This window comes from Adiantum capillus-veneris, chromosome 10 (genome assembly GCF_014529385.1).
Source record: "Adiantum capillus-veneris isolate H3 chromosome 10, ASM1452938v2, whole genome shotgun sequence".
NCBI lineage: Eukaryota > Viridiplantae > Streptophyta > Polypodiopsida > Polypodiales > Pteridaceae > Adiantum > Adiantum capillus-veneris.
This window is the reverse complement of record NC_140940.1, coordinates 45,793,380-45,810,447: the sequence shown is the minus strand read 5'-3', so window position 1 is coordinate 45,810,447 and position 17,068 is coordinate 45,793,380. Positions and strand designations below refer to the sequence as shown.

At 40.3% G+C, this 17,068-nt stretch overlaps 1 pseudogene; it reads left to right on the top strand.

The window, feature by feature from the left end:
- LOC147448779 (uncharacterized) overlaps positions 1-16,694 on the top strand; it is a 40,388-nt pseudogene extending 23,694 nt beyond the window's left edge.
- Positions 16,695-17,068: the final 374 nt, after the last annotated feature.

Genomic DNA, 17,068 nt, shown 5'->3' with positions numbered 1-17,068 from the left:
GCGTATGATGTCTTTTATTGCATTTTTGGACCAATTTTCTCTATAAGCTTGGTTTTGGCTTTAGATAGGCTTATTCAGTGGATTTATCAAGTTTGGATAGAATTTGGGCTAAAAATGGCTCTGGAGACATCATACGCGTATGATGTCTTTTTCATCAATTTTTCATGGGATTGGTTCTGTGGACTCTCCATGTGCTAGTGAAGGACTGTTTATACTCAAATCTTGGTTTGGACTTGAATATGTTGGATTTGGGACAAAATAGGCTTTGTATGAAGGATTTTCTCTTAATTGGGCTAATGGGGTGATCCACTTGACCAAATGGTTCCAAACTTCATATGTAGCATGTATTAGATATATATAATGGATGTATGATGACAAATGAGCATTTTTGGCTCTGTAAGTGCAAATAGACATCATACGCGTATGATGTCTTTTGTGTCAAAATGGTGCTTTTTGGTTCCAGATAGCTTGTAGATGTGTTAATCAACAATCCTACAAAGTTTCAATGAGTTTGGAGTTATTTTGACAAAATTAGGACCAAAAATCAATTTTATGGCCTACTTTGCGTCTTTTTGGTTTTCCTTGGGTTTTCTAACTCCAATTCTCATGATACTTGGTTCATAGGATGTGATTAACATGTGGAATGAGGCTATGCACTCAAATGTTGAAATGAATGTGAAAATCATGCTGTGAGACATCATACGCGTATGATGTCTTTTCTTGAAATGTTGGTCTTTTTGTGCAAAGAATGCTTTGTGCTAGTGCCCTAAGCCCTGCTAACTAGTTTTCAACTTAAAAAGTCATCAGTTTAGCTAAAAAGCCCCCTTATAGGCATTTCAGTCTCCGAAGTCGTCTTTTTGCCTTGGAGTTGAATTTCTTCAACTTTTCTTCTTGAGAGTTGCATTTCCAGCTCATTGGATATGTTGTGAAGCCATCCAGTTGGTTGGACTTGACTTTGGCTCCCCGTTCTCCATCTTTCTCCATTTGGTTGCTCGAAAGCGTCTTTTTCACCATCGGTAAGTGAATCAGCTTTCTTTTGGGTTTTGCTTGCAAACATAAGTCATCCATGTATAGTTGAAACTGCTCGTGAAGTTTCATGTCATTTGGTCGTCAATTTTAGCCGTTATGCCAAAATGACGCTTTGTGTGTCCGCAGTCGAATCGGTTGTTCCGACCTACTTTTGGTGATCCAAACCCGGAGATACTCCATGGTTGCATTGCCCTCGATGTTGTTAAGCTTCCTGAGAAGTTTTGTGTCGTTCCGACAACTTTTTTCTGTTTGCCTCTTGCAGGCTCTGTTGACCTAGGGTTTTTCCAGTCGTTCTTTCTCGAGCTTTGAGTGCTAGAAACTCATCTCCTATACTAGGGTAACCCACCTCTAAGTTCTTGCAAAGTTTGGTTAGGCGGTTGTGCCCTACCTAGCGTTCTTCCCATTCCCCGTCTGCTCTTGTTTCTTGGTTTTGGTGAGTTTTCGCGACAAAAGTTAACGATAAGCATCAAAAGCTTATGGCAACGAGTCTACCTCTCATGTCTGGTGTCCTCTGAGCTCTCGTAGCAGTCGTAGAAGGCGGTAGAAGGTCGGATGCTCCTGTGTGCTCTTTGCTCTCTCCAAGAAGGTAATAGTGGAAATGAGCTTGATAGTGAAGTGAAAAATACTTAACTTCGGGCTTCCCGGATCACTTGTTACCAAATTTGACATGTGCTCCTATCTCGTCGTGAAATGCACTTTAGGATTTGAAATTTCTCAATTTGGACTCCGTTTGACCTGTTTCTGAGAAATCTGTCCACTTTGCCAAAATTCTGTCATTTCGGGCTTTCCGCAACTTTTTCAGAATTGTACCCCATTTTTACCATGGGTTGCCCTTGTCATTAGGATCATCACCGTCTATTCTTTTCTTTTTTCCGATCTCATTTCACCTGCTTTTTTATTTTTCTTTTACTTTTATTAAGAAAATCATAAAAAATAAAGGAAAATAGCAAATTGAAGCCAAAAAATTCCAAACATACACGATAAATAGCTGGTAACCCTGTGTATATGAATATACACTTCTTTGTGATTTTTGGACTTGGATTACCACTTTTTTTCACTTTTTAGCTCCAAAAACACTCTTATTTAGTGATATTTACACATCTAGAGACCCAAATTCATCATTTGATCTCTTCTTGTTGCAAAACAAGGTATATAAGGGCATAAATATTATCAATATCCGCAATCAAACATAAAAAATTGCAAAATCATGTAAGACACTGCCCTTGTAATATAATTTTTGTTTTTCTTTGTTTTTTCCGCTTGTAGCTGCTTTGTAGCTCCTGTATACCTCCCCCCCTCCTAGTCTGAGTCCTCCCGGACGACTATGAAGTGTCTGTGGGTGAAGCATTGTAGTTGTTTTGGTCATAAGTTCCCAATGCAATTGTAGAGCGATGATACAACATTCTTTCCAATAAAGCTGCTCTTTGTTTGATTGAAGGATTGGTGGTCGGGTTTTGGGTTGGTTTTGGCACTTCGGTAGTAGAATCAGTAGATGGATTCTTCGTTACCTTGTTGTCTTTTTTCACAATCCAAATCTGCTTCCGCTTTGCTTGTGCTTGCCACAAACTCTTTGCGACCCAAACCTGCTTTGTTCTGTGTGTTGATTTCCTCGCCTTGAAATACCTAGGAGTTTCCGTTGATTGTATTGAAGGGAGTTCCTGTTTACAAATCTTTGGGATCCAAATTTGCTTGCTATAGCTTTGTGCCGTCATGAACTTCTTTGGAATCCAGATCTGTTTCACTGTCCTTGATTGTCGGGGATCACTCTGTTGTCTGGTATTGAAGACTCTGTTTGTTTTTTCTGGCACCACCTTTTTTGGTCTCCATACCAACTTTGACTCCGTTTTTTTCAAGGTTGAGCTGTTATATTATTGCTTGTCTTCCTTATCCATGTTGAGAATTCCTCGTCGAAGAGTAATCCAGTTGTATAGAAACTTTTGGTTGCCATTGCTTCTTCTTTTTCTCTGTTTGTTGTTGACCTTGTCCGTGGATTCTTCCTTTGGAGTTGGCTCTGCTCCTTTGGTGAACTTAACTGATTGACTTTCACCTTCGTATTTGATAAGCACTGATTTAGAACTCCAGTCAATCATTGCATTGTATTGCTTCTGCCATGGTTGTCCTAGCAATAATGGATGTTGTGTAGCTTGGTCTTCAACCACGTAAAACATATGAGGATACACATATTGGTTAATCTGTATATGTAAAACTGTGCATCCGACAGTTTTGATTGAATTCTCAGAGTAACTTTTTAACTCTTGCTTGGCAGTTTGTAGTTTAGTGTCATTTGTCAATTGTCTATACAAACTGAGTGAAAGTAGGTTAGCTTGAGCTCCTGAATCCAATAGTGCTCTGGCTTTGATTTGGTTGGTTCCTACTTTGCATTCAATGATGGGTTCTTCTTTGTCATTCCCCATTTCTGTTATACTGACTGCGTTTATTCGTATTGCTCCTTCATTGCGCTGTTTCTGACGCAGTAGTCTTCTTTTCTCCATTCTTTCCTTCGCCTCGGCTTGCGCTTCCTCCTCAATCTTTTTCTTTTTCTGGACACGCAGCTTTTCTTGATGTATTTTGAGAAGCATGTCTTGGGTTAGCGGCAAAAGATACTTTTTCACTCTGCATCCACTAATCCAATTGGGCATTTCTTCTCCGTCTAATGTAGCAAGCTTGACGGCTCCACTTGGTGATAGATCTTTAATCACCAGAGGTCCCATCCCTCGCTTTTTAAGCTTCTTAGCATGCTGTTTCAGAGTGTAAACTAGGACATAGTCCCCAACCTTAAACTCTTTAGTCCGCACATGCTTATCAAAAAATTCCTTTTGTCGCCTTTTTTGAGCGTAGATGGAAGCTACTGCTTTTAGGCGAAGCTCATCTAGCTTTTCCAGGTCATCTATTCTATCAGAGAGCTCGTGCCCTGTCCACTCTAGATCCTTAGCCACCCTTAAGGTTGAAATCAAGAATTCTATTGGCAAGATAGCATTTAGCCCAAAAACCATGTTATATGGGGTCGTTCCTATTGATGTTTTATATGCTACCCTATATGCCCATAATGTTGAATGCAACTTCTGGTCCCAGTCAGTTCTCGACTTAGATACAATCTTCGTAAGGACCGTGCATATGGTTTTGTTTGTTGCTTCAGCTTGTCCGTTTGCTTGTGGATGATACGGGGCTGATTTCCTATGGATTACCATGAATTCATCTAGAAGGATCTCTATCACTTCATTTATGAAATGTGTGCCTCGATCACTCACAATTTCTATTGGCAATCCATATCGTACAAAGACGTATTCATATAGAAATTGTGCCGTGGTCCTGGCATCTGCTTTTTGAGTTGCCTTTGCTTCGACCCACTTTGTTAGATAGTCTGTAGCCACAATGATGTATTGTGCATGAGTCTTATATGCAGGAGGTGAAATGGGTCCGACATAATCAATCCCCCATTTTGCAAAAGCTCTTGCCCCCATCATTGGTCTAAGCGGCATATCATCTCTTTTAAGTGGTACTTTGGTCCGCTGACAGTCATCACACCGTTTAACGTATTCCTCAGCGTCCATATGTAATGTTGGCCACCATATTCCTGCGGCTAAGACAAGTTTTGCTGTCTTATCACCTGAGAAATGGCCTCCACCTACTCCTCCATGAGCTTGCTCCAGGATTATCACATACTCAGACTCTGATGCGCAAATCCTAAGCTGGTTGTCTTTACCTCTCTTATAGAGTTGATCTCCTATTAAAGCGTAATCTCTAGCTTCTGTCTCTACAGATTTCTGACGAGCTTTTGACGTTCCTTCTGGGAAAGTTCTATTTGTGAGATATTCAACAATATACTGACTCCATTCTGGAGCGATCATTATCTGATATAATGTTGAATACTCGGCTGGCGGTTTTGATGAACATACAATACATACAGTGACATATTCATGTACGCTTTCTTTCATTCCTGGCCAATAGACTCCCAATTGTAACAAATTCCTATATGTGTTCCTTCTTGAACAATGAAATGCACATTCCTGAACATGTGCTTCGCACAGATATATATTATATTCCTCAGGATTGATGCATAGTCGTAAAACATGATCATTTCCCAATTGATACAACCTTCCTGCAATCAATTGAAGATTCTTGGATTGCTGAATAGCAATATGTTTCAGGTTGTATTCTCTTCTATCGAACTCTCCTCCATAGGTTAATAGGTCAACGACATTTTGAGACCACTTAGGTATCATTTCTATGTTGAACAAGTACGCGTCTGGCATGTCGTCATCTACTCCTATAGGGTCTTCTCCATTCGTCAATCGCGAAAGATGATCAGCTCTAAGATGTGTTTTTCCTTTCTTTACTACTACCGTGAAGTCGAATTCCAGTAAGATAATGAACCATCTCACTATTCTCCCGGTATTGCATGGTTTATTCACTAGGTAGAGCAAGGCTTGGTGATCCGTAAAAAACACAAACTTGTTGGCTAGAAGATAATGCCGAAATTTCTTCACAGCATATATCATTCCTAATCCCTCTCGCTCTGTTGTGGTGTAATTCTTCTCTGCATGGTTGAGCTGTCGACTGGCGTAACAGATAGGAAAATCCATGTTTCCTTCTTCTGGCTGAGCCAGAATGCATCCTATTGCATATGCGAAGCATCTATGTGCACATGGAATATCTTCTCCCAATCTGGTGATTTCAAGACTGGAGCAGTAATGAGTGCCTCTTTCAATTTCTTGAATGATTCCTCACACTCCTCTGTCCATTCAAAGTTCACTATTAGCCTGTAAAGTGGTTGGCCTATTATAGCGTACATGTAAATGAATCGTCTATAATATCCGCAATGTCCCATAAAGCTCTGTACTTGTTTCGCATTGGTTGGTCTAGGCATATCCACTATAACTTTTATCTTCTCTAAATCCGTGGATATTCCGTTTTGTGAGACAATATGTCCCAGAATTCTGCCCTGTCGGACCATAAACACACATTTCTCAGGATTGAGACAAATGCGATATGTCCTACATTTCTCAAATACTTTTCTTAGGTGTTCTAGATGCTCATCTCTCAGTAGAGAATGTACACATAAGTCATCCATGTATATTTCTAGAAACAGCCTTAAGTATTCTTTGAAAGCATGCGTCATCAGCCTCTGGAAGGTTGCGGGAGCATTGGTTAGACCAAAAGGCATAACCCGATAAGCATAAATTCCCCACTCCGTTGCAAAAGCTGTTTTATGTTGATCTTCCAGTGCTATGGCTAGCTGGTTATATCCTGAAAAACCATCAAGAAAGGAGTATGCTGTTTTCCCTGATACACGCTCTAGAACATGATCAGTTATCGGCAGGGGATAATTGTCCCTGATTGTTGCAGCATTCACTTTCTTTAAGTTGACACACACTCGGAGTTTTCCGTTCTTCTTAGGTACTACCACAATCGGAGATACCCAATCGGTGTGTTCAATCTCGTATATGAATTCAGCTTCCATTAGCTTATCTATCTCCTCCTTGATTCGCTTAGCAAAAGTATCATTATATGTGTATGGTCTCTGTCTGCTAGGCTTTGCGTCTTGTTTCAGTGGGATTGAGTGTTGGCATATCGATGGGTCAACTCCCTTTAAGTCCTTATAAGACCATGCAACACATCCCTATACTCTCTGAGAAGACTCAAAAGTCTCTCTTCCTCGCTTGGAGACAAATCTGTGGCTATGTACACGGTCTAGGCGTCTCACCTGGAGCTGCTAAATCAACTTTTTTTGCATCCTCCGGTCCGTCATAAGATTCGTTCTCCTTCCTCTCTCGAATAGGTGGGGTTAATATCACCTTCCTATCCTCTATTGTGAATTTCCTATAGTGAGAGGGAACATCCATGTTTTCCTTGATTTTGACGTTTTCGTCCTCTCCACTCTCAATTTCTGTCGTCCAAACTTCCTTCAGAGTTTTCTTGAGCTCTCTGTACTTGTTTCTACGTTCTAACTTGGACTCCGTGTATTCTCTGTTGCGCTTGTTCTTTTCTGATTTTTCTGTTTCAGTTTTCGTTCCATTATTTTGAACTTGATTTCTTGAGCCTCTTTTGTCTTTTCGTAAGCTCTTTTGATCACTGCCTCTCATTCTTCCAGAAATCTTATCCTTAACACAATCTTCAGCCTTTACTAGCATTAGGAATTGATTTTTTTCTCTTATTCTAGGCATCGGATTGGTTTTAACCCCTTTGTTTTTTTCTTTGCTCTATAGTGTTTCTGGCGTTGTTTAGTTTGGTTCGGAAAATCATAAAATCGGACATCCGTTATAGTTTCTTCGTTTCCGCTTGAATTGTCCGTTGACTCGTTGTCTGCTTCATTTCCCCACTCTGGATGATGGGAATGTCGTGAAACACCTCTTCTTCATCTTCCTTTTCCAGTGTATCGTTCTTTTCAGTTTCTTTTTCGAGTACAGTTCTCAACATGAAATACGGAACCACGTCGTACCCGTCCTTGTCGCAAAATTTCGTTGTGGGACCATCCGGAATTGCACAAACATCTAGGGTTGCTAGAATGTGTGTCCATTCTAATGGTTCAAACGTGTCCTCTGGAAAGGGTTCTCCTACATAAGTTTCGTCTTCGATAGCCCTTTCTAAAACACATTCTTCTCGTTTCAGACTTCCACATTTCGAAGCTCCACACATCCATAACTCCTTGGGTTTACCTAACCAAGCTGGAAATTCGGATCCCGCCAAAGTAGCTGAATCAAACTCCTCTACCGGTGTTCGGTTCACATCTTTGTAGCTATGGTCTTTCAGGTTCACACGTGTAGTGGTTTCCATATTTCTCAAGTATATGTGATCGTAGCCCCAATCTTGGACCATTTTCAACTGTCTCATGAATGGTCTTCCCAGTATGATATCATAGTTATTCTCCTTGCCAAAATCGACAATAGCAAAAGTATGTTCGTATTCAATGCCGCAAGAAGTCACTACAACTTTCTCTAATAACCCCATAGGTTTCTCCATGTGTCCATCTGCTAATTGGAGTTTCAACCTAGTCTTCCTTATTGCTGGTTTCCCCCTTTTTTTCCAGATTTCTTTTGTAGCAATGGCTACCCCAGCTCCGCTGTCTAGTATTGCCATTGTGTTCACTCCTTGGAATTCAACTGGTAAGGTTGTATTCCCCTCTTCACCTTCGCAATACTCTCCGACCTTGTTTAAGGGTACAGGCTTAGCGTTCTTTTGTGGCTTGCTCAGCTCTCAATGCTCTCTTGCAATCTCGATGTTGGATCTTTTATCCCGAATTTCTCCAAGCATTTTCCTACAGTGGTCCACATATGTGGTCTTAGCCTCAAAAGCTCAGCTAGAGTGATAGTGCATGTCACTGGTGTTGACAAAATCTCTATCAATCCTTGCGAGTCCATGACTTTTTCTGATGAGATTTTTCGTGAGGGAAGTGCTCTAATCTCGGATTTTGCTTCATACTCTCCTAAGTATGAAGGTAAGGTTTTCAGTGAATGAGGTTTGCTCTCCATTGTTCTAACAGAGCCCCATCTCCCCAGTAAGATTGCAGATCCAAGTCCACTTGAGATCCTGCCTCAAATTCCACTATGGGAGGATTCCTGATGTCCTTTTCCCAATTTGTCTGATTAGCTTGGCAACTTAGCTCGTTTGCAAAGTTTGCCTCTCTCACTTGTTTCCAAAATTCATTGTAATCCTCATCTTTTCCGTAAATCCTCTGTATGACTGGATGAAAACTCTCTATCTCCTGATCGGTTGTGTTCAATACTATGCGGTCATCCTTTTGTGTATTTTCAGGCTTTTGTGCACTGGGAGTCTTTTCAGCTACCCGTGAAACGATAGTCTCTTGCTGAATTGGGTTTTCCTTTCACAATTCATTGTTTCTTTTGGTGGTTCTAATAAGGCTTGTGCAGTCTCGATCATTCTCTGGCACATTTCAAGTCTCTGCTTTTCCAATTCTGCGTTTGGGTATGTCATCCACCTCTGTTCTTGTGTTTGGTTGTTCTTTAACCTAGCTTCGTAAGCTCTCATCAGTGCGTCCAATGGTTCGTGTACTTGTCGACTAGCACTGATCCCCCTGAGCTTAAGCTCGTTGTTTCTTTGATACTCTTTTGTTTCGTTCTTTCCGGGCTCATCTCTCGTTTCCCGTTTTGACTCTCAAGTTTTTCTAATCTAGCTTTAGTTTGCTTTAGTTCCTCAGCTAGAATAGCGTCTTCACGTTCTTTTCTCAACTTCATGCGTGCTTTTCTAGCTTTCCATGTGTTTTTCTGACTCCGCGGTCCTTGACTAACCACTTCAGTCGCTAACTTTCCATTCTCAGGTTCTCTAGTGGTTTTCTTAGCTTGAGCTCTAGTAACAACTTGCGTTGGTATCAGAGTTTCATTTTCAGACCCACTGCTGGTAGGAATAGTTTCTAACATATTCAATGTCGTCTTTTGCACTTTGTTTGGATTCTTGAACAATCCTCAATGAAGTGAGTAACCCCACACTCAGTGCAATAAGCGTTAATTCGAATGATTTCCGTATGTGGGCAAACATTCATCAGATGGTCACCTCCACACTTGTAACAAGGTCCTAGTGCTGGTCTTGGTCCCATTTGATTCGTCCTTTGTGGATAGGATGGTCTTTGTCCTGTTAACCCTCCATGAGCTATGAACATCAAGGTTCTTGCGTCCATATTGTATCTCTCTTCATCAGAAGCACTTGTAACTGTTGGTGTTCCAACATTCCCCATCATGCCCCATGGTTCTGGTTGTTTTGGTTCTTCTGGTGGGTAATACACTGTCGGAGACATGTGTGCACCGATTCTTCATAATAGGCTTGAACAGGCACTAAGGCTTGTTCTTCCTGATTCTCTAAGGTTGGTGCATATCTAATGCCCACTGGTCTTGCTCCTGGTAAAGGTGGTTGTTGTCCCAATACCGGTTGAGGTCTTTCTATCCCCATAGGTCCTGGTACATTTCCCGTTGGGTATCGAGGTACTGGATGTACTTGAGGTGGTGCTAATTGAGCAGGAGCGTGCGTACTGGCGCTCCCTTACATACCCTTTGTTGTAATAACACTCCTCTGTTGGATGATTTGTCGCCATTTTTTGTTCAATAGCACTCCATTTCATGTTTTTGGCAATGGTTTTTGGTATGGTGCCATCCTTTTTTAGAGCATCTTCTATCATTTGCTCTACATTTGGCATGGTTGTTGTTTGAACATTCTTTTTAGTGGTAGTCTCGCTCGCTACGGAGGAGGAGCTACTGATGCAAAATCTGTATCCTCTGACACCTCTCCATAAACCGTACAGTTATCCACTAAGTACAATGCCTCTCTCGTTACTTGCTCGAAACTTGTACAAGCTTTCAAGTGCAAGTCCTTCTTGAGAGTGTCGTTCCTCAGTCCCTCAATAAAGAGAACAGATAGTCTGTCATCTTGTGGTCGTTCACGTACTGGACATCTCTCAATGTATTGTTTGAAGCGAAGTGAAGCTTCCTTCACTTTTTCGTGTTCTCTCTGTTTAAAAGCATATATTTGTGAGATCGTATTGTGCTTAATCCCTCGTTTTGAGAATTCCTCAGCAAACTCTCTTAGCAAATGGTCGATGTCATGGAATCCCCCAATGTTCATTGGTTAAAACCATGTCAATGCAGTACCTTCTAGAGTAAGACCAAATCCCTCGTATTGTGTATGGAAATCTGTTATCTGCTCAGCTCTTAAGACTTGCTTAAAGAGTGACACATGTGCATACGGATCTCCTGAACCACCATACTTCTTTGGCATACACTTGGCTACTTGAGATGGTCTCATACGTCTATGATCTGCTACCAATCTCATTGCTCCTGTGTCTCGGCTAAAGCTTTCTCTAGCATCATGGACTTCATGGGTTTACCCTTGTCGGTTCCTCTGCCCTGAATCTACTACTGGGAGGTAAATGTGATGGTTCCGCTTCAAACCTTGGACCTGGAGTGGTATAGGTGGGGATTGGAACAGCACTACCTCGATTCGTCTCCATTGACTCTCTGGAATGTAATGATCCCATTGGTCCGAGCTTCGAGTCCCAAGGTGACTGAAAGAGTCAGCAACCTGAGTTCTTTGTCCTCCTGTTGTCATTGAGTTTCGCACTCCATTTGTTGGTGCTGGTCTATGTGAGCTAGAAGTAACATAATACTGATGTAGTGGTCCCCCAAAGTATGTATATCCTTCTAATTCTTTCTTGCCCATTGTTGAGTATTGCCTGCCATACTTATCGTAAGCGGCAATTTTCACTTCCGATCCCTCTGTGTAGGTAAAGACATAAAGTCTTTTTTGGTCTGTCAAATCTCCGGTGTAGGGTTCTTCACATCTATAATAGAGATCTTGCTCCTCCATTATTATATTTGTACAGCCCCACATAGATGTTATCAGTGTTGATCCTTGTAGTTTCATTCTCTCTTCTTGACCTCGCATTAGGGAAGTTCATTATTGGTGCTTTCTCCTCGAGTTCTTCATCTATTTTGGCTTTGGTGCCCATCAATCCCCACTTGTCCACAATGTTAGGGTTTAGGACTACCAAGTACATGGTACCCTCGTCATCTAGATATCTATCTCCGCTATAGCTCACAGGCACTAAGTCCTTGAACTCACTAGGTCTATCTTCTATCTTACACAATAGCGGTCCATTCCATCTTTGTAGATCTTGGCACCTTGCTCATTGTCGTACTGGTATTTATGAACAATAGCTTCATGGTGGCGGAAGGTTTGATGATCCTGCTGCCATATTTTCTCTGTTGTTCAGGTTCAAGTGTTTCAAGTTTTCGGTGAAAATCTCGTAAGATCTCTCCGAAGAAGTATCAGAAACACTTCCTTCAAAGATCGGCTCTAATGGTTGCACCCAACTTTGGTTTACACTTCCCTCGGTTGATATGACACTTGTTGGTTCCCCTTGTTTTGGTTGATTATTCCGGAGATTCCTGCCCGATCTCAAATTCATCAATTCCCCTAAAGGACTGTAGCTTTTCCGTCTCGGCAATTTGTTTTCCCCAAGTTTTTGTGGTCAGAATTGATCCAAACTGATTGATACTTGGTCAATTGTTTAATCTTGTCAGTCGGACAACTTCTGTTTCATCAAGTGAGAATTTGTTGCAGTTATGCTGAAAAAGACATTATACGCGTATGATGTCTTTTTCACAGATTTTGACTATTTTGGTTATGCTCACTCTCAGTGGCCCTTTATGCTCTGTTCACTCACAAAATTCAGTTTGAACTCTGTTTGAGCAAGTTATGGCTAGTTTAGGCTTTTCTTGGCAATTTCCCGCTTTTGACTTGTTTTTGGGTCAATTGTGATCCAAATGGGATGAAACTTGAAATATAACCTCTAGACAGCTATTACAATGGATCTGTGTTAGCAAAGTATCAAAATATGTCCAAAATTAGGTCAAAGACATCATACGCGTATGATGTCTTTTTCATCAATTTGGGTCCAAACTTGATATTTATGCTTTCTACAGTGTTTGTGACAATCTTGTCAGGTCAGATTTCAAAAATAAGTAGTGGATGTGCCAAAAGACATTATATGCGTATGATGTCTTTTGTCCCAGATTTTGACTATTTTTGGTTTAAAGCCTTCTCCAATGTTTATAATTGAGTTTCAAGTGTTTTTGTCAGTTTGAATGTAAAAACAAGATTTGAATCCAAAATTTCCTATTCTTCTTGGACTCCGACTTGTCTTTTTTGGGTTTCTTTGAGTGTTAATGCTCTTGTTTTAAGTTGATCTTAGGGTAAAACCCCCCTTCTAAACACTCTGGCAATGTCAAATTTTCAATTTTAGTCTCTGTTTAGGTCCTAAGACATCATACGCGTATGATGTCTAAAGTTGCAGATTTCCAGTTTTTCAGCACAGAACTCTTCCAATAGCTCTTTTAAGTGCTCAGCAACAATCAGTTACACAGAAAATTTTTCTGAACTTTGTTTATTGCATATTTCACTACCAAAGAGACTTTTTTTCAGTGATCTAACATGCAATCAAACACATCAAGCAAATAGAACACCAATTGATAGCTCTAGATCAGGATCAAATCAGGCCCTACCTAAGCTACTTCTAATCATAAAATGGATTTTTTGCAATTGAAAATATAAAGAGATTTACTACCACACAAGGAGTAGCAAATGCTTTTTATGTCAACAACCACTTAAACACCATCAAAAACAATCTAATCTAAGCTAAACTAAAAATACTGTCAACGCGGAAGACCCAGGAATACCCCACTTCCTAGTATCTCTCGAGACCTTCGGAGTCCACCACTCCTAGATCTTTTCTAACTAAAGTATACAAAGTAGTTTATAACGACTCACCTCGTAGGATTAGTCTAAGGTCACCTACTTAGGGCTCTCGTCCCCGGCAACGGCGCCAAATGTTAAGGCGGTTACGCCGCTAGCGGAAGCTAAATAGCGAGAACTCAACCAACAACAGAATTTGTCAGACGAGGACGAAGCTTGACCCGCAGGCGCATGGAAACAACTAGGTGGGTGTCAAATCACCTACTCGACCTTCTAATGACAATCACTACTAAGGAAATCAAATCTAAGTTCTAAAACACGCAAGTGACTGAAATCCGTACTACGAACGAATGCTATACGAAACAGGATCTAGAATCATTGAATCGATCTCAAACTCAAGGGGAAGTCTATACACTAGGTAAGAACAACACCCTAAAGACTTGAACTGTAAAATCAACCTATAACCACTCCGTGCGGTAAACGCGTATGAAGACAGGTCGAAAAATACAGGTGACCGAAACTTGACCCCGATGATACTAATGTGTAGCTCTACTCGTTGTGGTTCTATAGATATGCTGCACGCTCTATTCCAACACACGAGTTGGAAGAAAACTCACACCGAAGCTCGTAGGAACTTACCACACGTAGAAGCCGATAGCGCGCACTCTTGGTATCTGTGCGTAGCTCTCACCGTTGCTAACACAATGGCGGTGTCGCTTCTCCAATGGCGGTCCCGTAGCTCGCGTAGCAAGGAGATAAGACCTCTCTCTCTCTCTCTCTCTCTCTCTCTCTCTCTCTCTCTCTCTCTCTCTTCTCTCTCTCTCTCTCTCTCTCAGACACAGTCACGGCGCTCAAAAACTCACTTTGATTAATAATTGAATCCTCTTAGGTTACAAAACTTTGGCTATATACCTCCCTCCGCTTTGGAGGTGAGAACATCTCTAATTATTTACATCAACAGGTGAAATTACTTCGGGATTACAAGCTGGAAACTCAATTGAGTCCCGTTACTTAATGAATGGCTCAAATCAAAATTAATGTCGGAAAGACATTTATTACAATCAATGGTTACAAAATGATGGGTGTGAGCAAAAATGCGGGTGTGATCCTCTGCTGGCTCAACAGCTTGCTGCAGAGTATGAGCATGTGGACACATACAAAATGGCCATGTGCTGGGTGTATGCTGGCTTAACAGATGAGGAGGCAAAGGTTCTTGCCATTGACCATAACATTGACTCAGAATTTTGTTTGGAGATGTCTTTCATTCAAAAAATAATATTCTTTCATAATGAGCGGGTTGATACCATAAAGCGTGGTGGAAAAGTCGATGAAAATTTTTGAGTAGCACGTTGTGAAAAGTGTGGCCTTGAAGTGAAAAAGAAAGGTGGTCGTGGAGCAAGTCAAAAGCCTAATACTAAACAATATGACAACTATTTTCAACTTGATGGAGAAGTTTGGGACTTACAAGAGGAGATCTTCAAGCTACATGAGCAGGGAAAGCTAAAGGGTCAAAAGCTAAGCAAGTCACATGCATCTTTCAAAGGAAAAGGTGTCTCAAAAGAGGATTCACCAAAGCCCATCCCCGAAGATATAAAAATAACACCATGGAGACAATTACAAGGAATACGTGAAAAATCATTGATTATTGCTATACTCTCATGTATGAAGGGTGGAAGCATCTCTCTAGAGCAAATGGGAGAAGAATTTGAAAGGTTTGTAATTATATTAATATGAAATATTCATTGATGTTTTTCTTTCTAACATGAATAATATTTCTCTTTGTTTATCATCAGACAAAAGACCACGTTGCACATGCAAAGAATAAAGATAGAAAATTTGAATTGCTCTAATTCGGACGAGGTGGTGCAGTACCATCCAGACTCAAGCAAACCCCATGTGTTGGAGAAGTACATGTTGCTATTTTCTAACACAGTGAGTTGTTCCCCTTGGTTATAATTTCTTGTTATTTAAAATATGTCTAAAATACCTTGGTATTTGGCCAAAAATGATTTTGAATATCTTCTAGTATTGCTTTTGATTATTTTGGAATCTTGTGATAGCCTTCTTACATTACATTTATGTGGCTTTGGATTCCAGAATCCTAAGGTGACCCTTTAGTTTTTAAAATCTTAAATCAATATCCCATTTGCTGGTTTTGGATTTGGATTCTAGAATCCCAAGAAAACCATTTGGATTCTGAAATCCAAAGTTCAAGTCTTTTTATTTTTGCATTTGGTTGGATTCTAGAATCCCATGGATTATTTAATTTGTGATTTATTTCATGGGTTTTAAATATTATTCTTTGAGGATTCTAGAATCCGCTTACAAATTATAAAATCAACTCTAGTTAGACTTCAAACTTATCTTGGTTTAATTAAGTCTTTTCCTTTTCTCTTATATCTTTGTTGTGTTCTAGAACAAAGATCCACGGGTTGCCATCAAGCAGATTCCTCTCGACTTTGAACAGTTCTTGTCACGGTGTCGTCTTGAGAGGCGAAGGAGACAACAAACCCAAAGCTTTGAAATCACTCCTGGTCTCTCACTTTATATTCCGGATAATGTAGATGAGTCTCTCCATCTCATTGGTGTGTTCATGAAGGCAGGGGTGAAGAAATGAACACATTTGTTACCTCACGGTCTTATACACTAGCCATTGTGGATGCTCCTTATGGTTTTACTGCCCCAAACTCTATCAATGATGATGTAAAGTATGGAGTATCTGCCTATAAAAAAGTTATAGAGGCTTTTGGAAAAATAACTACTTGTGACTCTTGGTCACTAGTATTGTTTCATGCCCATTATCAAATTACTGCAGCGCAAAAAGCTTTTCCTGACTCAAACATGGCATGTCAAATGCTAACATGGTAAGTGAAACCTTTGAGGTTTTATACTAGCAGTAAGGTGTTATTTTTTGCTTTCTTCTTACAGCTAAGCTATTTTTCTGCAAGATAAAGCCAAACATTCATGGATATAAGCTTTATCGCCTTTCTTGGGCTTGTGAGTTTGGTACCATTGGATTTTGCTCATCTCTAGGTGTGCAGAGTAAAGGATCATATAATTTTGCAGTGAAACCAAATCGCACAAATGTTTTTGAACGACCAGGAGTCTGCAAAAAGTTCAAACATACAGGTGCAGATGTACAAGGAGTCATAAATCCATATCAAAAGCCTCAACTTTTGATGATGGGTTTGATTGATTTACTCTCATTGAGAGGAGAATGGGTAATGGACCTCTTTGCGGGGACAAGCATTACAAATGTTAGTGCATTAAAGAGAGGCCGAAATGTGGTTGTTGTGGAATGTGATCCACTCAAGTTAAATTTATTGAGCAACGAGTCATAGCTCTTAAGGAGTTGTCAGATGAGTTCCAAGAGGTGGGAATGAAAATCATGGCATATGATCATCGCTTCTTTGATGCATCTGGAGAGCCATAACCTCGAATTGGTAGTGAGAAAGTTGGGGAGATAGTTGATCTTGTTGATATTGAACCAGATAATGTAGAGGTTGAGGAGCAAGCTAGTGACACTCCTCTTCAAAAACTTCAATGGGAGAGGAGACAAGGAAAGAGGAGGAAGAAGATCTTCCCATTCAAGCATAGTTTTTATGACTTTAAACTCATCGAACTATGTTTATGTTAGAAAACTTGACATTTTGATGTGAAGATACTTAATTTGATTTGTGCTTTTTGTTATTCGCTTAAATTCTCAATGTTTTCAAGTTTATATGGCATGTGATGGAGTTTCATTGTAAGAATAAAGCTTTTTTGAGCTTGCTTGGAGAAAATCCATGCATGCAAGCCCAATATCATTTCACATTTATCTTGAATTTTCTTTGTATATCTA